This window comes from Ochotona princeps, chromosome 27 (assembly GCF_030435755.1).
Source record: "Ochotona princeps isolate mOchPri1 chromosome 27, mOchPri1.hap1, whole genome shotgun sequence".
NCBI lineage: Eukaryota > Metazoa > Chordata > Mammalia > Lagomorpha > Ochotonidae > Ochotona > Ochotona princeps.
In genome coordinates, this window is record NC_080858.1 from 996,035 (window position 1) to 1,018,843 (window position 22,809).

The 22,809-nt window shown below is 41.9% G+C and overlaps 3 pseudogenes; 2 read left to right on the forward strand and 1 right to left on the reverse strand.

Moving 5' to 3' along the window:
- Window positions 1-249: 249 nt before the first annotated feature.
- LOC101523169 (olfactory receptor 7A10-like) lies at window positions 250-957 on the reverse strand (annotated as a pseudogene).
- An 8,506-nt stretch (window positions 958-9,463) lies between these two features.
- Window positions 9,464-10,196, forward strand: LOC131478086 (olfactory receptor 7A10-like; annotated as a pseudogene).
- An 8,034-nt stretch (window positions 10,197-18,230) lies between these two features.
- LOC131478087 (olfactory receptor 7A10-like) lies at window positions 18,231-19,130 on the forward strand (annotated as a pseudogene).
- Window positions 19,131-22,809: the final 3,679 nt, after the last annotated feature.

The window sequence follows — 22,809 nt, forward strand, 5'->3', positions numbered from 1 at the left end:
AATTGACCCGAGTCCTCGGGCCCTTGCATATAAATGCTAGACCCAGAAGTTCCAGTCTCCTGAGTTCAACCCACCCTTCGTCGTCGTTGTGGCCATTTGGGGAGCAATTCAGTTGGTGGAAGATTTCTCTGGTCTCTTGTTTTCTCTCTGTAAACCTGCCATTAAATAAGCATAAGTATTTTTTAAAAAGATTAAAGAAAAAGAAATTTGGCTTGAAGATTTTTGATTCCTGAGATTCTAGTTACATCTTCATTCCAAAGCTACAGTCTCATGATGTCCCCCCAAAGGTCTTCTCAGTGCCCTCTTGATGTCCCTGTTCCTCAGGCTGTAGATGAAGGGGTTCAGCATGGGGGTGACCATGGTCTACATCACCAAGGTCGTGGCTGTTGAGTGTGAGTTGTGCGTAGCAGCTGAACTGAGGCACATACCCAGTCCTGTACCATAAAAGAAGGAGATGACAGAGAGGTGAGAGGCACAGGTGGAAAAGGCTTTATACTTGCCCTGAGCTGACGATTTGGCATGGATGGAGGAGATGCTCTTGGAATAAGAGTACAGGACCCCAGACATGGATACTCCCACAAGCAACACAGCAGTAACATATATGATCACAACATTTAGAAAGGTGTCATTACAGGCACTGTGGATTACCGGGTCCAATTCACAGAAAAAGTGGGGAATTTTCAGATCTTTGCAGAAGTTCAGCTGCAGCATCAATAAGCTGTGAACAAGTGAGTTCAGGACAATGATCACCCAGGATATCAAAATGAGCTGCACACAAACACAGGGGTTCATAATGACCAAGTAGTGCAGGGGGTGACAGATGGCCACAAACCGATCATAGACCATCAAGTCCAAAAGAAAGTTGTCCAGTGGTACAAAGAATATGAAGAAAAGCATCTGTGTGATGCAGCCTGCATAGCTGATGGCTCTGCTCTGTGTCTGAATATTCTCCAGCATTTGGGGATGGTGGTGGAGTGAAGCCAATGTCCATCAAGGACAGGTTAGCAAGCGGAAGTTCATGGGTGTGTGGAGGTGAGAATCTAAAAGGATGGCCAGGATGATGAGCAGGTTCCCACTGACAGTGACCAGGTACATGGAGAGGAATAGCCCAAAGATGAGAGGATGTAGGGTTGGGTTTTCTGAGAATCCCAGGAGAAGGAATTCTGAGGGCTGTGTTTCATTACCTGGTTCCATGTGGATGAGGTGATACTCGCAGACCTACTTCTCTGTGCACACATTCCCGGCCCTCATGGTTGATATACATGTATCCCATTGAATTGTTAGAATGATGATTTCTCTGTTCTGTGCATAGCATCATTGATCCCAAGGGGGTGACTTCCTGCTAGCAACCCTGAGCATCACTTCTGTCTGATTCTTGCTTGTGGAAGGCAGTTGAGGATGGCCCAAAGCCTTGTGAGTTGTATTCTTGGGGGTTGAATTCTGACTTTGATCCCTGTTTCACCCTGCTGGGCAGCAATTCTGTCTTCCCTTTTTGGGTTTTTGCTGCTGATGTGGGGCACCCAGTTGAAGCTTCCAGTTCCTGTCCTTCCCTAGCAGACCACTGACCTGCATTTGTGAGGGAGCCATGGTATGGTGCATCTCTACCTGTCTCTTTCTCTGTGTTTTTCTGTTTTTTAAATACATGAAAACCAACATATACAAAGAAAGAAACCCAAGGGTGTGCATTCATGTCTTCTATGTCTCTCCAGAGCTGCCACCTTATTTTTCTTTGCCATTGAATGCTTGTTCTGCTTTTCCTGGAGGTAATTGCTGCTCCTCTGTCTGCACTCTGCCTGCACCTCTGCTCCCATCATTTCAGAGCCAACCATGAGTCCTGTGTTGTCAGTTTCTATGAAAACTCGTGCTATCAGCATCACTGACCCACATAGGGAATAAGGAAAGCCACAGTGCCATCTCTCTCTGGCTCTGACCTGTTTGGATCTGGCACATACATTCTTCTCTCTCTGAGCCTCTCATGCAGTTCACAGTGGGCTCACAGGCTCACCAGGATGGGCTGTCAGGGAGGAGGGCCTCTGTATGCAGTTGGAATTCCTCTCCGGGTCACTGATGGTGGATACGGAGGCTCTGGAGCTCCCCACCAGCAGGAAGGAGTACAGCTTCAGAGCAGAACGGCATGAGCAGCTGCTTTATGCTAGCCAACCAGACACCATATCCGTGATGGACAACAGCAAAGACATATTTACAGCTCTCCATCTCTGCTCATTAGGCACACCTCCCTCTAAACTTCTGATTTCCCTACAGGGACACTGGTCTGGGACAGAAAAAAATGTTGTGCTCCCAAGTGACCAGGTTAGCAATTGGATGAGCTCAGCTGTCATTATTCTTTCCCTGTGAACTCTCCTGCCTCCCAGAACCAACTCTCGCAGCAGTTTTATTGCTTAATTTCAGATACTGGTTACTCCAGTGTCTAAAATGCTATAACACTATCGTGGCTTGTGGCTTGGCCTTTTCATGTCTTTCCGAGAATCACAGGTTCTATTATCTGGGAAATAAGAGCTGATACTACCCTTCCTCTTCAAGAAGGGATTACTATGATGGGGGTTTTACGAAGCCGTTAAGATGCTGCTATTTGTTGGTGTAATGGCTCAGTGGCTAAATTCTCACCTTGCATGCACTGGGATATCATGTGACTGATGGATAGATGGATAGTGTTTCTGATGTCCCACTTCTAATCTAGCTCCCTGCCTGGGGCCTGGGAAAGCACTAGAGAATTGCCCAAAACCTTGCAATGCTATACTTGTTTGGGAGGGCTGAAAGAAACTCCTGGATTTGAATTGACATGGCTTTGGCTGTTGCAGCCACTTTCGGACTGAATCAACAGACAGATCTTTCTCTCTCTATCTCCTTCTCTCTAAATCTACGCTTGCAATAAAGAATACACAAATGTTTTTAAAAGGCTGTTGTTGGAAAGCCAGTGGCCCATATCAGCATCCCTTTGATCCTGTCCAGTTCTGCTCTCAATACAGATTCTGTTGCTATGGACTTTAGGAGGTAGCAATTACTATGGTCAAGTACTTGGTGCCTGCACTCACACGGGATGCCCAGATACAGTTACTGTGTCCTGGTCAGCGTTGTCCACTCCTGGTGTCATGGCCAGTTGACACTGTACCATAGGGTGAAAGAGCTCAGTCTCTTCTTCTTTTTTTTTAAGATTTATTTATTTTTATTACAAAGTCAGATATGCAGAGAGGAGGAGAGACAGAGAGGAAGATCTTCAGTCCGATGATTCACTCCTCAGGTGACCGCAACAGCCGGTACTGTGCTGATTCGAAGCCAGGAACCTGGAACCTCTTCTGGGTCTCACACATGGGTGCAGGGTCCCAACGCATTGGTCCATCCTCGACTGCTTTCCCAGGCCACAAGCAGGGAGCTGGATGGGAAGTGGAGCTGGCAGGATAAGAACCGGTGCCCATATGGGATCCCGGCGCGTTCAAGGCAAGGACTTTAGCCACTAGGCCACACCGCTTGGCCACGCTGCCAAGCCCCAAGTCTCTTCTTTTCAGGTTCTCATAAACAAAGAACAGCATGGCCGATTCCATGGTAAAAATCTCTCAAAATAGCTTAATCAAGAAAAAAAGCAAGGAATGTTATTTCTCTGGGGTGAAACACAGCACTGAGCTTGATGACAATTTTTAGAGGAAGCGAAACATTATGGCATCAAGAACCGTCATTTAACTCACATCAAAAACTGTTGGTCAGTTAGAAGAGATGAATGGGACTTACAGATTTTTACTTAATTTTTTATTGTGAATTATTGTACTTCTATAAGGTGACCTACTTTCAAGGATCTCACAATATAGGAGTAGTAGCATAGGGATACTTCCCACCCCGCCCTCCTCCTGGTCACTTTCCCTACCCATGCTGCTTCCTTTTTATCTTTTCTTATTTTAACGTGCAATAGTTAATTCTCTTCATGACCACGAGCATAACAGTCTGTTTGAACTGTGGTTATGCAACAAGGTGGAGGAATCCACCATGGTGGGAGGGTTGGGGAGGGGTGGGGAGAATCCAAGTACCTATGAAACTGTGTCACATAATACAATGTAATTAATGAATTAAAAATAATAAATAAAAAAAAAGAATTCGAAGATTGCAAATGGAAGAAAACACTGTTCCTCAACATTGAAAACAAAGACTGTAAACCACAATCGACTCTCAAAATGCCAATGTCACTCCTGGAGGGTACGTGTGTATACTCTGTGTAGTGGTTATCACAGATGATACTTGACTTTGGGAACTCCTTTATTTCACTGTGATGGTTTCCAGTCACCTCCATTTTGTGGCAAAAGAGAGGATTTCATATTTTTTATGGCTGAAAGTATTCCGTAAGGCTAAATAGTATTATATAGCACATTTTATATTGTCCTTGAATCTTATTTAAAAATACATATGTCCTTTTTGTAAAAATAAAGTAACAATAAAATCTTCTGTGGGTGAATGTGAATTCTTTTCATTCATTCAGTTTTATTTAATATTTGAAAGGAAGAGAAAGAGACAGAGATCCCGCACCGGCTGATTCACTCATCCAATGCCCACAACATCTGTGGTTGGGCCAGGAATCCTGTGAGCCAGTCCAGGTATCCTAAGTGTGTGATTGGAACCCCCAGGTTCTTGAGGTGTTCTCTTGGCCTTCAAGTGTGTGCTTTTGAAGGATGCTGGACTCTGCAGTGGAGCTTGGTCTTCAACCTAAGCACTGTGAAAGGAAATGTAGATGCCTCGCATGTCCTAACTGCTACAGCCAATGGTTTTTCCAGCAGAAGATTTTTTTGGAACATGTATTTATATTCAGTGTCAGAATTACCAAGGGAAAAGAGGTTGAGACAGAAAGAGAATCTTCCCTCCACTCATTCACCCTCCACATGGCTGCACCAGCCAGGACTGCACCAGGCTGGAGCCATGAGTCAGGAGCTCCATAAACTTCTCCCCTGGGAGCAGCAAAGACCCACATCAGAGCCATCTCCTGTGCTTTTTCCAGGTCACTAGTAGGGGACTGGATCAGAAGTTGAGCATCCATCACTCCAACTGGCCCCCAAATGGGACGCTGAGATTTCAGTTAGTGACGTTCGTACTAAGCCAAAACTGTGATCTCAGTAGAAGTTTTTAAAATAGGAATTATAGAACAATGAATAGCAATAGAAACTACTTAGGTTAAGGATCCTGGCAAATACAGCTGTATTAAATGCAATTGCTTTTACTTTTGAAGAGAAAAAAATTAATGCCACTCTTCATCTACAAAAGCAAATAGTACAAGATCAATTGTCAAGGGTCCAAAAAACAAAGGACACATCTCAAATTCTCTTAAAATGTGAGCAGGAAATATTGTCTCAAGTTCACCCATCACTTATATCAAGATGTTGGATCCAGGAGGGAAAAGGAGACGATGATGAGTGGATTAAAAAAAAAGATTCTCAACCTGGCATTGTGGATGCACCTTCTAGCAATCGATTTAATCAGAAAAGAGTAAAGTCATGATTGGAAATAATGAGATCTGAACAAAAGAAATACCTGTAGACAAAATGAGTTATTAATTCTAATGAGGCAAAGCAATCCTCTGATTTGAAAAACCCATCAGGATTCCCAATAAGGTGATCTTAGAGATCTATAACATGACATTTATACATTTTAACCATCCCTCAAAAAAATACACACACACACACACACACACACACACACACACACACACACATCAAGGTAATCTGTAAAGTTCTCATTATTGAAATAATTTAATCAAAAGCAGAAATGCAAAAGCTAGCACTAAATTTTGCATCCTATAAAGTAAATGATTTTCAGACTCACAGGGATAATTCAGTTTGCTAGATGAAGAAATAATTACTGGTGAAAGCTATTTAGCCCAGCCCTGTTCACCTGTTCCATGTACTTTTTTTGCCATGGGAATGCTTATGGCTGAGAGAAGATGCTTCCACAGGCATATCATATGGGAAGCTGCTGTAGGTGACATCCTGGGTACAAGATGGTGTTGATGGGGACCATTTCAGGACAACCTGAGAGAGGAGCATGAGCTGCAGCTGGTGAGATGCTATCCAGTCTAGCTGCATTCCCCAGCAGAATGCAAATGAAGAGGCCTGACTATGGTTCTAACTGGAGCATCACACCAGTGCACAAGCAGAGCATCAGCCATAGAAGTAGGAGTGGAGTTCTTACCACCACAGCCCTCGCTAAGAGACCTGACTGACCTCTGGGTCCTGGCTTGTTTTGCTCTGCCTGAAGAGAAGTGTTGTTTGAGGTATATCTCCCAGAAAAAAAAATATTCTGATGCTACAAAGAATAGAACTGATACCTTGTGTGGTCTTGGTAGAAGGGGTGAAGGAGATAATACTTTCCAGGAGAATCATTTGGATTTGAGACTAAGAAAAATCTTAGGGGAATTCACACTCTTAATCAAATGGCTCTAACTGATACCTACATCACATTTCATATTTTTTCACATTTCATATTTTTTCACCAGTGTGTGACACATTCTCTAAAGTAGACCATCTGTTAGGCCAAAATAATAATAATAATCACACCATATACCATTTCCTATGGCAAGGCAAAGAGACTTGAAATGCATAACATAAGGAACTCTGCAAAGCATACAAACACACAGAGACTGAGTCCTGTGCTCCCAAATGAACAGTGGGTCACAGAAAAATCAAAAGGAAAATAAAAAGTTCCTAGACATTCATGAAGATCACAATAAAGCAGACCAATCACTGTGGGATCCAGAATGCAACATGAAGAGAAAAGCTCACAGCTGCTGGTGCCTACATCAAGTATAAAGGGATCAAGTAAATGATCTATCAATCTATCTCAAGGAACTAGAAACAGAACAAAAAGCAAAACCAAATTTAACAGAGTAAAGAAATCATTCAAATTAGAGGGAAACGCGACATTGAAACTACAGAAGATTTTTAAAAATCAATAAAATGAAGAGCTGGGATTTTTTTTTTGAAAATATAAATAAAACTGACCTGACATTGCCCAACAAACAATATCTCTACAGGATATATGTCCAAAGAAAATGAAGCTTGGATTTCTAAGAGATCCCTGAGCTCCCACATCCTTGGAAGCATTATGCATCGTACTCAAGTTGTGAAATCAAGTCTCATGTCCCTATCAATGCATGAATGGTTTCTAAATGTTGGAATTAAATGAAACAAAATTCTGTTCAGTCCTAAAAAAGAACTCTCACCAGACGTCATCAATGCCTGTGTGGGACCTTGTGATAAATGAAATGAGCCAACACAGAAAGAGAACCCCTGAATCTCACTCCTAACTAGAATTGTATCAAGTGGGTTTCATAAAGGAGACGGTGCAGCAGTGGTTAGCAAAGGCCTTCGAAAGTAGGCTGGAGGGAAGGATGGGCAGACGCTGGCCAATGGGCATGAGGTCATAGCTGGACATGAGGACTAAGTTCTAGTGTCTATGGTTCAGTTGGTTGGCTACAGTTAACAATAATGAACTCTGTATTTCCAGATAGCCAGAAAAGAGAGGATTCCAAAGATCCCAGGTGGAAAAAATGATCAGTGTTTAGGGTGCTGGAAAAGCCAATGATCAGATCATGACACCAACACATACCCACACCCAAACATTACATCATCCCAATTAACTGTAGGATAAAGATGAAAATCTACAAATATGAGAATCTCTTCTAACTGATAAGTACCTAGTACTGAGGAACTGAATAACATGTTTCCATTTGTCCTATAATTTCTTGTTATTCTCATTAAATGTTATTTTTAGCATTGAATTAACAATTAAATGACTATGTGAAAGGAAAATAAATCTTCCGCATGCTGCTTCAATCCCAATGCTAACAGCAGCCAAAGTGGGCAAAGCCGGGACCAAGAGCCCCGAATCCAGTCGGTCTCCCAGGTGAGGGTCAGGGACCCAGCCACTCAAACCATCACCTGCTTCCTCTGACCATGTGTCACAGCAGGCCCTGAATTAGAAGCAGGATCTGGATTTAACCCCAGGGACTTCACTGTGAGTGGTGGACATCTCAATGACATCTTCTTGGCTGCACCAAGAAGCCACTGCAATTTTTCCTCTTCTCAAAGAACATGCCTTGCAGACATCAAAACTGTGTTCCTTAGGGAACTTAATACTTTCTGTTTTCTCTTAGGCCTTGCACAAACAGTTAACTTTAGAAAAATAAACATCAAGGAGATGTGCCCTCTGGGAAGCAGAATTCACAGAGCAGGAAGAATCAGGCGTTCATTTGACATCATTCCTAATTTGGTCTCCGGGGAACACAGAACCAGCAGGGACATTCCTTTCTGCATGGAACAGTGATCCCACGGGATAAATGGGGTGCCCGAGGAGGGAACACAATGACAGAGACGTGCCTGAGAAGCAGAGGCAGAGAGCTGTGAACATTGTCTGGCTTCTGTCTCTAAAGGTATGCACCGCATGGCTGGAAATGGGAGAAAGATGCTCTGGTTGTTTTGAGTCCTTTATTACCTCCACTATATTTCCAGGAAACAACCCCAGTCTCTGTCATCAGTCACCCAGAGAGGAATCCCAGTTCCTTCCAGGAAGCCCATCCCAGTGAGTCTGAGAACCCAGTGGACACTGCAAGAAAGTCTCAGAGAGGGAGCTGAGAACACTCAGCTGCAGTCCCCAGGTGGCCAGGCCAGTCCACGATCCATAAAGACATAGAGTGTGCATGAGTCAGCTTCATGCAGCATGCACTGTATTTGCTTGTGGTATCGAAGAACAGAAGTGTGCATTCTTACGGCAGACAATGAAAGGAATCTGTGGATGTGCTGGCAGAACAAGGATGCCAGCATGTTAAGGATGAAAAAGAAGGGAAAGGCAGGGTGACAACTCTCAAGGGATATAGATGAAAAGCAGCTTATTTTCTGTCGTAAAAAATGTGCCTGCTCTGTTCTGACTTTATTTGAAAACGAGAGAGAGAGAGAGTAAGAGAAAGAAAGGGAGACTCTACTAGCTCACTCACCCAAATACCAGTGGGGGAGAGAGAGATATTATGATTGTCTGCTGGCAAAATTCAGTGACAGTAGTAACAGCTCCAGACCACAGCCAGCAGTTGGGAATTCCATCCAGGTCCCCCATATAGATACCAAAAAACCAGACTTCCTAACCCACTATCTGCACCTTCCCCAGGTAGAAGAACAGAGCCTGAACATGAAATCTGGCCAGTGAGAAGAAGAAAACACTGTTCAATGAACAGAGTCTCAGAAACTGAGTCAGAACCACCCGAGAATACGGATATCATGTTGTGACAGTACAGCATGGATTCTATACATCAGCAGTGTGAATGGTGACTTGCAAACACAATCAGGTTTTTATGTTCCCATTCTAGTTGTCACTTTGATCACATGGAACCAGGCAATGAAACCCATTTGTCAAAACTATTTCTCCTGGGATTCACTAAGGACCAGCACTGCAGCCTTTCATCTTTGGGCTCTTCCTCTCCATGTACCTGGTCACTGTAAGTGGGAACCTGTTTATAGTACTGGCCATCCTCTCAGACCCACACCTCCACACACCCATGTACTTCTTCCTCACCAACCTGTCCTTGGTGGATATCTGCTTCACCTCCACCGCCATCCCCCAGATGCTGGTGAACATCCAGACGCAGAGCAGAGCCATCAGCTATGCAGGCTGCATCACACAGATGTTCCTCTTCCTTTTTTCATTGGGTTGGACAACTGCCTCCTCGTTGTCCTGGCCTATGACCGGTTTGTGGCCATCTGTCACCCCCTGCACTACATGGTCATTATGAACCCTTAGCTCTGTGTGCAGCTGCTTCTGGTCTGCTGGACCATTAGTCTCCTGCACGCCTTTTTGCACAGCTTAAAGCTTTTACGACTGTCTTTCTGCAGACATAGAAATCCCACATTTTTTTCTGTGAACTGGACCAGGTGGTCCACAGAACCTGTTCTGACACCTTTCTCAATGACCTGATGATCCATGGTGTGTCTGTGCTTATGGGATATGGGCCCCTGGCCGGGATCCTGTTATCCTACTCTAAAATTGTCTCCACCATCCATGCCATCACCTCAGCTCAGGGCAAGTATAAAGCTTTTTCCACCTGTGTCTCTCACCTCTCTGTCGTCTCCTTGTTTTATGGCACAGGACTGGGTGTGTACCTCAGTTCTGTGGCTGCACACAACTCACACTCAACAGTCACGACCTTGGTGATGTAGACCATGGTCACCCCCATGCTGAACCCCTTCATCTACAGTCTCAGGAATGAAGACATCAAGAGGGCTCTGAAAGGAACTGCTGAAGAAGTGACAAAGATTGCAAGAATCAAAACTTCAAAGCCAGAAACCCTTACTAGAGGAATCACTTTCAAAAGCATAATTGTCTCCTCTGTTTCTATCCTGGATTTCCCATTATGTTGATTTCAAGCTCTCGGTACCACTCAAGGAACTCACCAACCTTCCTCCATTCTCCACCACTGGTATTTTTCCCTAATCACTTCCTAACATTGAATCAGAACTATTTGAAAACTCCCATTTGGCCTACAGCACTGTGAGAAGATTCTAAGCATGTTTCCCTTCTTGTCTGTTGTACTGATTAGCGCCTTGCAACTGAAAAATCAGCCATGTGTCAACAATACTGCTAATGTCAGAATAAATATAAGAAATGCTAGCTCATTTCCAAGACTTGCAGCACACGAGCATCTAAAGCTGGTTTATTTAATAACCCTGATTCCATGTCTTTTGCTAATTCCGTGACTTGTCCTAATTATGTGGGGTGTAATGTGTTTGTGTGTTTGATGTCTTGTCATTATGTTTGAGTCTCAATTTCTGGACCTGGATCTATTTCATTTCCTTGCACGCTGTGACCATCCCAGATGCCATAGGAGTGGATTTCCACCCCTTAGGTAAATACATTTGCACCTTGAAATGCTACCAATACTTAAATGATGTATTCTATTTTTTTAGGTTTTTTTTCCATTGGAAATGCACATTTATAGAAAGAAAGATATACATAAAGAAAGATCTTTCATCAGCTGCTTCACTTGCAAGTGGCCACAATGGCCAGACCTGAGCCCATCCAAAGCCAAGAGTCAGGAGCCAGGAGCCTTCTCAGGTCTCCCACACAGCTGCAGGGTCCCAAGGCTTTGGGCTGTTCTCTATTGCTTTCCCAGGATACAAACAAGTAGCTGGGTGAGAATTGGGGCAGCCAGGATAGGAACTGGTGCCTATATGGGATCCTGGTGGATGCAAGGTGATGGTGCAGGCACTGGGATCGGTATGCATAATGCTCTTATGTTATACAAAATTTAATGCAAAATGATAAGATTTCATTGTCTTTTTGATGACTGTGTGGTCTTGCATCATATATGCATACCACATGCATGGTTGATGGGAATCTTCATTAGTATAACCATCACACATGCTCTTTGAACTTCATGAAGTTTTAGTATACAGAACTGAGATGTCCACAAGTCTCAGGATACAACTTCTTGTCAAATACCATCCATGACACTATTCAGTGTTGTCCTTCTTAGTTTAGTAGTTTATTTTTCAGATAACGTGCACTTTAGGTTCATTACATTAAATGAATTCTGTGGACACCACTGAATCAGGCTCTGTGGACACCTACTATGGCGTGGGATACCATGTATTCAATTTTAGGGTAGGATGAAACTCTGATCTTTGTCTATCATTCCTATGTGCATCCTACTCCCAAACAGCACAGACTTTGATACCAGAATTTAGTGTGTGAGTACTAAGTTGGTTTCTTTCTAGTGTATAATCTTGTCCTGGAAACCAAGTATGCAATCTGCATTCTCAGATATAACTTATTCACAAAAATGAGACTGTTACTCCTAACATTCTCATGCCTGTCCAGGATAGTGTCAGTCAAAGAGATTTTCTTTAAATAGGGTAGGAATCAGAAAACATGTGCAATAAAGGAAGTACAATTTTCCATCACAGATAGCTTGTGTGTGATAGTATTCTGCTCTCCTGTGTCCAAGTAGGTTGTGCTGAAAGGGTCTTGTGGTCCAGGAGTAGGAGTCTGGGATTGGGTGAATGGTTGGTGAATGTGCTTTTTCTTTGAATATTCTTTGTGCACCTGCTTGGAAAGTTCCAGAGAGGTCTCTGACTTTGCCTCCTTGCCTGCAATGGAGGAGACAGCCCTCTCTTCTTGAGTCCAGCACAGCCACTTCAGGAGAGGAACGGAGAAGCTGAGGGAGCCACATGGACATTATCCATTCCACTGCACGTTCAGGCTCAGGGATCTCTGTAACAACATCAACTCACATACAGCTCGAGCTCTCCTCCAGTGCGTCAGGATCTCACATGTTCTTGCTCTATTGTGTGTTTCTCTAATGTTTCTGATTCCCTTAAAACTTCCAACATGTCCCATCTTTGTAATAGAAGAGTATAAGTGAACTTGAGCAACATATCGTTTATAAATACTATCTTCCAAAATTTTCTTCCAAAAGTTTGAAGGTTTCTGGATGTAGGTTTAGATCTGTTATCCATTTAGATCTGATCTTAGTGTATGGTGAGAGATGTGGATCTAGTTTTTTGTTTCTGCAGGCTATTGACCAGTTGTCCCAACAGCATTTATTGAACAGACCTTCCCATTTGCCTGGATTGTCGTTTGTCTTTTTGTCAAAGATTATTTGGCTGTATCTGTGTGGGTTTCCTTCTGGTGTTTCTATTCTGCTCCATTGATCTTCCTCTCTATCTTTGTGCCAGTACCACGCTGTTTTGATAACCACTGCCCTATAGTATGTCCAGAGGTCCGGAACTGTGATTTCCCCCTGCTAACTTCCTGTTCTTCAGGATGGTTCTAGCTATCCGTGGTTTTTTTTTGTGCTTCCAGATGAACCTTTGGATCATTGTTTCCAGTTCCATGAAGAATGTTTTGGGCAATTTGATTGGGATTGCGTTGAATGTATATATTGCTTTTGGTAGTATAGACATTTTAATGATATTGATTTTACCTATCCAGGAGCATGGGATGTTACTCCATCTTTTGAGGTCTTGTTCAATTTCTTTTTTAAGTAGTTTGTAGTTTTCTTCAAATAAGTCTCCTACATTTTTGGTTAGATTTATTCCCAGATATTTCATACTTTTCTCTGTTATTTTGAATTGCAAAAACACGGAAGCAACCAAAATGCCCATCAACAGAGGATTGGATAAGAAAGTTATGGTTCATCTACCCCATGGAATACTACTCAGCTATTAAAAAAAACAAAATGCAGTTCTTTGTGGCCAAATGGGCCAAACTGGAAACCATAATGCTAAGGGAAATGAGCCAATCCCAAAAGGTTAAATACCACATGTTTGCCTTAATTTAAGATGATATGATGTTATGTATAGCATGTTATGTTTTGAATGTTATATGTTGTGTATAAACTAAATTGAAGTATTGGTGAGGTGGTCACAGAAGGTGGCTGGGAACTCGCATTTACTTTTACCATATTGGTTACTCATTACTATGTCAATGAATTCCATAATGATGTAAATTTTTGCTGATGGTATGTTGGAGCTTTCAATTGACTGGGATGATACTCTGCTGGCTCTGTCATCAGACCAGAAAGGGTATACCTAAGAAGCCGTTGAACTTGACTGGACAATAAGATGCTGGACTCTATGTTTGGTATACGCTTGCAATGGGGGAATCTCAACTGAACTTGAGCTGTGGTTATGCAACAAGGTGGAGGAATCCACCATGGTGGGAGGGTTTGGGGAGGGGTGGGGAGAACCCAAGTATCTATGTAACTGTGTCACATAATACAATGTAATTAATGAAGTTAAATAATAAATAATTTAAAAAAATAAAAAAAATAAATACTATCATCCATTATGGGAACCAAAGCCACAATAAAAATCACCAGACTATGATGACCCTGTTCTGTTCTGATCACTTTGGTTATTGTATGTTATCCTTTGGTACAAAAGAGCCATCCCACAATAAAAACAAAGTTTGAGATGGTATCTTGTGACAGAGTGGAATGGTGCAATAGAAACTCATGCTGAAGCTCAGGCTCCATGGTTCTGAAGTCTTTGGTCATGTTTCTGAATTTCATTTGAGGGTCTCTGTGTGGCTGTGGTAATTGCCTTTCAGAATTGGTCTCCTGAGATGTGTTCTCTTCCTCCATCCTGTATTAGACCTGTGACGTTGCATGACATACTCCGGCCAATGTCAGTGCTGGTCCCAGGTCCTGGATGCTCCAACACTGAACTAACTGAACTGATTTAGTTGAACATCAGGAGGCAGATTAACCAAAGGAAGGGAGATACAGAGAGGGAGTTCTCTCTTATGCTTCACACCCCAAAACATCTCAGTGGCTGAGTGCTGAATTCAGAACCACAAATTCCACCTGTGTCTCCCACATGGGGTGTGAATGACTCAAGCTCTTGAATAGAATTTTGCCTTCTTCCCATGTGCACTGGCCAGTAGTTACATGTAGGCTAAGCAGCTGGGACTTGAACAGGTGCTGCAATGTGGGAGGACAATGTTACAACGCAGGCCTCAAAAACCTGTCATTGAATTTCACTTTTACTTGAACTGTTTGAAGTTCCTGTGTGTGTATTATCAAATGTAGTCTACTACAGTCATAAGAGCTTAACCCTGTCTTCGTGCAGAGAAAAGTTATTAGGCTGTGTTCTATTTGTTCCAGCCGCATACATGTGGAATTCCATTTGAGGGATTCAGCAATAAATCATGCAACTTGTTTCATGTTTTTATGTCTATAATAAAACTCAATAAAGAGAGAGTGATTTTCACTTTTAGGAGATATGTAAATTCTTCTGTTTCTTTTGGTAAAGGAAATTAATTCTTCCTCAATGAATGTGTGTGTGTGTGTGTGTGTGTGTGTGTGTGTGTGTGTGTGTGTAATAATTTTGGCTTTTAGCTCTTGGTGAGTTTGGATTAAACTTGGCAGATGCAATTGCAAAGACATCATCCTGCCTATGCTCCCTTCCTTCCCTAACTCAATTTCCCTCATTCTTTCCATCATTTATTCCTCAATTTTTGAAAAATTACTTTCTCACTCCCCTGGATAGTTAAAATTTAGTGCACCAATAACCATCTTATTCAACAAATAAAAAATTAGAGAATTCAGGGTTTCCTGGAAGCAGAAGCAGGAATCATAGCCTAAGCAGTTCTTTCTATTTAGAAATTATTTTTGTATTCATTATTTTTTATTATTATGTTATGATACAGTTCCATAGGCTTTGATATTCTCCATCTCATCTCTACAAATCCCCCCATTGATTTCCCCTAACCTATTACAATAGCATAGTCCCTCAAAAAATTCATAAGTCCATCATTCTGCTATTTAATCATATCCTAATAATGTAAGGTTGGACAATAGCACACGGTCCAGCATCCTATTTTCAAGATACATTGAACAGTTTGATCGGGAATCAATCCTTCATTTGGAAGTAGAGATACATGTTCATTGAAGCTTCAGATCTCAGTATGATAGTCTCTAATATATTTACTGTGCTTCCTCTTAAATGAAAATCCATAAGATAAAATCAACCACAGGAAGAAAAATAGAAAACTTACAAAAACATGAATGAAATAAGAATAAAAAAAGAGAAGACAAAGTTTTTTACAAAGTTGGAATGTTAACACTGCTGTGTGGATACTGATTTTTCTTGATATCTTTTTGAACTTATTCATGGTATGAGTTACATTGAAGGCCTCCAAATAAATTAAACTTTCAGACTGAATACCCTCAAGCTTTCCTATGCCCTGTGTTTAGTAAAGAAAAAAAAAAAAACACATCCAGCAATGCAATACCTGAATGAGAAAATCCAAGATGAATAGTTAGACTTTCTGAAATTCGTTGCTCAAATGTTAGAGATGACATTTTATTGAATCACTGATCCATTTATATTCTCTCTACCATATTTCAATGTAGGTCACATGTTAAGCAGTAGCACAACTAAGCTGATTATGCAAGTATATGTGGAACCCATATGCTAGATATCATAAGTATAAGTTTGTCAGGGCTTAACTGAGTATAGGTTACTACAAAATAATTTAAAATAAAAGTATTTTTCATATGTTAAAATAAAATAACTGAATAGTATAAGATTTTATTTTGTTTTTAAATACACCTTTCAATATTTAAATTTATTTATTTTAAATGACAGGACATGTTTCTACTTGTTTAGAGTATATAATAATTGATATGTGTGAACAATGTGTAATAGTCAAGTCACGGTAATTACCTTTCCATCTCCTTATACATTATCCTATATAAGTACTGAAAAAAATTATACCTCTAATTGGAAATATATATTGAATTATTGCAACTTACACTTAAAAAGCATTAATGACAACTTACTTGGCACAAGCTTAGTGCACCACAAACCATCATATTCAACAAGTAAAAACTTAGAGAAATTGCATTTTCCCAGGAGTAGGAACAACAATCAAATCTCAAGATGCTTTCCATTTCTACATAATTTTTGTGTTCAACGCTAAATATGACATACTAAGGGACACATGATAATTGTCTTTGGGGAACTGGCTTGTCTCACTAAGCAAAACATTTTAAGGTGAGGAACTAAATGGCAGCTATTTGTGTTTGTCACAGAGCAGGAGAGAGAGAAAGAGGATTCACCTGAGTCCATCATGGTCTCTTGGGAAACACCTGCAAGAACACAGCTTTCTGTCATGGCCAGAGTCCCTTGAGGCCAGCAGGTGCCTGGAGTTCATGGAGCTGACTAATGAGCAGGTGTCAGGAGCTTTAAGGAGCTCCTTTGCTGTGGTCCCTCAGACTGCGCAACGTTGGGCTAGAAGCAGCCTGCTTGTTGCATTTGGGGTCCTGATTCTGGCTCAGGGACCAGTGCTTCCCTCTTTCTCTCTCTGTGCCTGGAACCAAGCTTCAGTCTGCAGCATCCACCATCCAGGGAGGGATTTGGGCATCCCTACAAACACTTAAGTCATAGAGTTCCCATGCTGGTGAGCCTGGCAAACAGTGCAAGAGGGATTCCAGGCGGTGGACACAGAGAGCTTTCGCTGTTTTTAAGAAACAGTTGATCCAACATAGCTAGCACCCCAGACAGGTAGGGGATTGTTGACTACTATACTTAATCTAACAAACGCATTTTTTCATGATAATCAAAGGGCAGGAAAATGCTGGTTCTCCTAGGGCAATGGTGATGGCTGTTTAGAAATGAGGATAAGAAAAGATTGATTCTAATGGACAGTGAGAGGCATAAGCTGCTGAGTGTGCACATGGCCAACTTTGCAGCATTTGTAGATCTGGAAAAGGACAGGAGGAGTGTCCTGTGTGGAGGGACATGTGGTGGATGGAGTGAGGTTTCATCAGTTTTACAGTGTGAAGGCACTTCTTATCTACAAAATTGGCCATCGCTATTGCTCCTTTTCTGCCATGGAATCCTTTGATGTGTACTTGAATGTACTTCAGTGCAAATAATAATAAATTTAGAAGGTACGTTATTATGTTCCAAAATGTCTGGTGAAAAAATATCTTAATCCAAACTTGGGAAAGGTCATCAAAACTTGGAAAACTCTATCTTACAAAATGTATGCATAACAATAAGTGAATTTGTCAGCTGTATTTTCCAAGACATTGTCATGGACCCTCTCAGGGAAATTTAGAGAACTCGTGAAAGCCTATAGTTTTCTGCTGTCAGAATCAGTAATGGATTCTCAGTTTTAAACCCAATGTCATTAAATCAGCAAATGTTTGGTTCTGCAAACTGAGTTTTAGTAAGTCATACCTATATATATTTCCAACCTGCTCCCTGTTGAGTTTTTCTTATCCTGTGACACCCATTGGGATTCCTCATTGCCAACATGACTGATTCATTTACTCAAAGTCATACCACTTCTGCCTTCAGTTGCAGCATGTGGCTGAAAGTCACCTTATCATTCGTAATCATAACTGAATCCCAGGATTTCCTAAGATACATGAAACCATATATTATGCACTGCTTCTCCTGCTTTTTGTTCATGCACTTAATTGGAAAATCAATGGTGCATTTGTAATTACTAAAGGATAGATATTTGTCAAGTGGTCAAAGAACCTGTGGTTCTTTAAATGTTAGAAATATTTGATTCTTTAGGAAAGAACTGATGGTGGGAAAAAATCCTTGCTCATTGATCCCTCTAGGAAGGGCTAATGGGAACTGAGCCATCTCCAAATGTGGGAGCCACATTCTCAATGGAAAAACATGAATTATGGATTTCTGCTCCTTTGGGTAAGTCTACTTTATATGAACATGATTCAGGTTGAACTATTGGTTCCTGGTAGTGATATGCACCACAAAACACTGAGAAACCAAACTCAGCTTTCAGAATTCCTTCTCCTGGGATTCTCAGAGGACCCAGCCCTGCAACCTCTCATCTTTGGGCTGTTCCTCTCCATGTACCTGGTCACTGTCAGTGGAAACCTGCTCATCGTCCTGGCAATTCTCTCAGACCCACATCTCCACACACCCATGTACTTCTTCCTCACCAACCTGTCCTTGGTGGACATCTGCTTCACCTCCACCGCCATCCCTAAAAGCTTGGTGAACATCAAGAGGCAGAGCAGAGCCATCAGCTATACAGGCTGTCTCACACAGATGTTCTTCTTTCTCCTCTTTGGAAGTCTGGATAATTTTCTCCTGACAGAGATGGCCTACAACCATTATGTGGCCATCTGTCACGCCCTGCATTACATGGGCATCATGAACTCCTGGCTCTGTGTGCAACTGGTTCTGGTGTGCTGGGGCATCGATGTATTGAATGCCATGCTACACATCTTAATGGTTTTGAGGCTGAGCTTCTGCACACATGTGGATATTCCTCACTTTTTCTGTGAGTCGAATCAGGTGGTCCACAGAGCCTGTTCTGACACTTTTCTTAATGGTCTCATGATTTATATTATATCTGTGCTGCTGTTGGGAGGTCCCCTGGCTGGGATCCTGCTCTCCTACTCTAAGATCATTTGCTCCATCGCCACCATCTCATCAGCTCAGGGAAGTATAAGGCCTTTTCCACCTGTACCTCTCATCTCTTGGTTGTCTCCCTATTTTATGGCACAGTCATTGGTGTCTACCTCAGTGCCAGCTCTGCCTCCAAGTTCAGCTTCAACTGCAGCAGCCTCGGTGATGTACACAGTAGCCACCCCATGCTGAACCCCTTCATCTACAGCCTGAGGAGCACAGACATGAAGAAGGCTCTGACAAGATTATTAGTTCATAAGCTACATTGGATCGCATGGCTTTGGCGCTGATGGGTGTCAATGACCTCATACCTCAAGTCTCAGTGTCAGACACTCTGATTCATTTATTAGACGAAGAAGCAGAGCTTGCTTAATCTATTAACTGTCTTGATTTTTATTATTGTTATTATTAATACTTTCTGTGTGTACACTGCAAATGAATGACCCATTGCATTGCACTGTGTGTTATCTCTGCAGCTCAACACACTTTCTTTCTGATGTTTTTTCATTTTTCCACATTTATTTTCAGCCTTTTTCCAGAAACACAAGGGGAATCAAAAAAGTTCCATGGGGAGATGGATGTTAATGAAGTGATTGTCTATGTGCCAAAATATCTTTCAATTCCATTTGTATATTTATACTGACCATACTACTTTTTACAATGGATTCCTGTACTTTTAAAATTCTATTTTAGCTAACAAATAATTTCGTCTTTTTTTGTATTTGCTTATTTCAGTATGTGAATTGGTCTCCAGGTCACTGAATTTATTGAAAAAAGACAAGATTTCTTTCGAGGTATCTATCTCACAGGCATTTTTTTTTCATCTGATCCAACAATCTCACCTTAGGATACACATCCCTTAAGGACATGGGCACCTTGTATCAAACATATACCTGTGATGTCATGCTTAGAACTGTGCTGTTTACAACACAAAATATAGAATCAAACAAGGCATTCATCATCAGGTGATTGAATAAAACAGATGTGGTAAAAAGACACAGTGGGATAGTATTCAGCTAGTAGGAAGAGCAAAGTTCTATATTTTGCAACAAAATGCCTGAAACCAGAGGACATTGTTGAAATAACCTGGGCACTAAAAGACAAGTACTGCATGTTCTGCCTTAGATTTGGGAGCTAATATTAAAAAAAAATGCAAGACATGACTATTGCTACAAATCTGGTTTGTCAATCTGTGTCTTATGCACTTATCAAAGCAAAGTTTAATAAAGTCATCCTGTTATCTTTTCAATGCAATGTGAATACTTGGAGATGGACTGTACATGGGGTCATGGTCATACTTCCCCACCTGATTATTGTTTATAGTTTTGTCTGTTCTTGTATTGAACTAGAATCATTTTACCTTCTAGGTGCTTAACTTCATTTGGTGAGGCATTAAGCGCTTCATTGTAATGTAAATTAAGTGGTTTATCACAGGAGGGGGCCACAAGTTAGTAATAATGCATCATATATTTAAAAAACACTAGTTTCTGTAGGTTGCTAATGCTAATAAATGGTAACTCTTTAGGTGATTGATGCATCAATTACCCATTTGTTCTTAAAACAATGTATATCCATATACTATATGGCAGGTTTCAAACTAATCATGCATTGATGAAAAATATGACAGAATTAATACATCACTTTGTGTTACCAAATGCTGAATAATGAGGAACTCAATGAGTGCTCTTAACTGCCAATGTAATTTCTACTTCCCAGATACTAAGGGCTGCCGGTTCTGAGTCAAATAGAGAGTTTCTTCCCCTTTGAGAAGAGGGAACTGACAACCTTATGCCGACATCAGGGGCAGTGGACCCAGCATAACTCTAGACTGGAGATACTGAGGATGCAATCAGAATAGGTCGTTTGGGAGGAAAAATCAGCCAAGAAGGAGTTTGCCTTTGAGCTTTGACCTCTGGGATGCAGCAGAGCTCCCAGAATAGGGGCAATAAATGCTCAACTCACCTGACTTCCACATAGTCTCTTGGGAACAGAGAATCAGCAGGAAGGTTTCTTTGTTTCCCAGACCAGGGAATTCAGATGATTAGCGGCTGGTACACCAAGAGGAACATGGGCCTAATGAGCAGAGACAGGGCTGTAAATCCTCACTCTGCTGCCTGTTTTCACAGAGTAGATCCTCAGCCCTGGTGCCAACCAGAGTTCCTACTGTAATCTTGATCTGATGGGGTACCAGGGCTGCCCTACTTCCTGCTGTATCCTCTGTGACCTTCAGTCTTCAGGCTTCATCATTAGCTACCCTGGGAGCAGTCCCACTTCACTTCAGAGACCCTCCACCCACACAACCCCTCCAGCTGTGTCTGAGAGCTCGGCAGGTACCATAGGATAGAATCTTAGAGAATGGGTGCTCAGGGCGGTAACTCAAGGCCACCCAATGGGACATGCCAATCTGTTTCAGGTGCAGAGGTGACACAGTTAGTTTGGCTACTGCAAAAACTGGCTACTGCATTTGTGGCTATGAGGCTAAATAGCAACATCCATTAAGATAGCAACTGATGGGTGACGTTAGACGGACTGACAGGGAAGCTGTTAATTGTGAAATTCTGCATGAGGGAAAGGCTTTCTCCTGTTAGCTTTAGAATAAGATATTGCTTGAAGTGCAACATGTAGCCGCCTCTCTAAAGACTTCTCTCACTCCGGCCTTTCCTACGAAAAGAAATACACAGACCAGGAGGAAAGGGCTGTGACACTTAGAACAGTGAGACCACAACTCGGTGATCTCATGTTTTTGGAAAAGAGTTTTATTTCAAGCCCCTGATCCTTTTCCAAAAACTATTAAGTGTAAAGGTGACTTGGTTGATCCCTGCAAATGCTTCTCTTCTGCACTTGCCCCTGGTTCTGGTTCTCTGTGCCTGGGCAGGCTGTTTCTAGCCCTACTTAGGAACCAGCTAGAACATAGCATCACCCACCTGGAATCGCCTTACCTAATTTCTTAACCAGCATACTGTTCACTGTTTTTTTTTATTGATTATATTGCATTATGTGACACAGTTTTATAGGCACTGGGATTCCCCACCCACCCCTCCCCAAATCGCCCCCCCCCCCCGTGGTGGATTCCTCCACCTTGTTGCATTCCACAATTCAAATTCAGTTGAGATTCTTTCATTGCAAGCATATACCAAGCATAAAGTCCCGCACCTTATTGTCCAGATAAGTTCAACAGTTTCCTGGGGAGACCATCTCTCAAAACCATGTCAATTCCATAATGTTGTAAATTGTAGTTGATGTTGTGTTGGGGCTTTTAATTGATCGGGATGATATTCTGCCAGCTCTACCTTAAGACCAGAAATGGTCTCCCCAAGAAACTGTACAATTCATCTGGACAACAAGATGCTGGACTCTATGTTCACTGGTTTTCAGATGATGTCTCCATTACCAGAAGATATGTACCTGGTGCTCCTTTTCTGCGGACAGTGCTGGGAATATGGTCAGCAGTCAGTTTATGCTGCATAAGTGCAAAGCAATTCCTTAATTTTTAAAGATTTATTTATTTTTATTGCAAAGTCAGACAAACAGAGAGGAGGAGAGACAGAGAGGAAAATCTTCTGTCCAATGATTCACTCCCCAAGTGACTGCAACAGCTGGTGTTACGCAAATCTGGAGCCAGGAGCCAGGAACTTCTTCCAGGTCTCCCATGTGGGTGCAGGGTCCCATGGCTTTGGCCCATCCTCAACTGATTTTCCAGGCCACAAGCAGGGAACTGGATGGCAAGTGGAGCAGCTGAGATTAGAACGGGCACCCACATGGGATCCCAGCACTTTCAAAAGAATAACTTTAACTGCTACTCTATCGCGGTGGAACTGGCAATTCCTTATTAAAACTACATGATATGTGCAGGAATCTTATGGCAAATAAC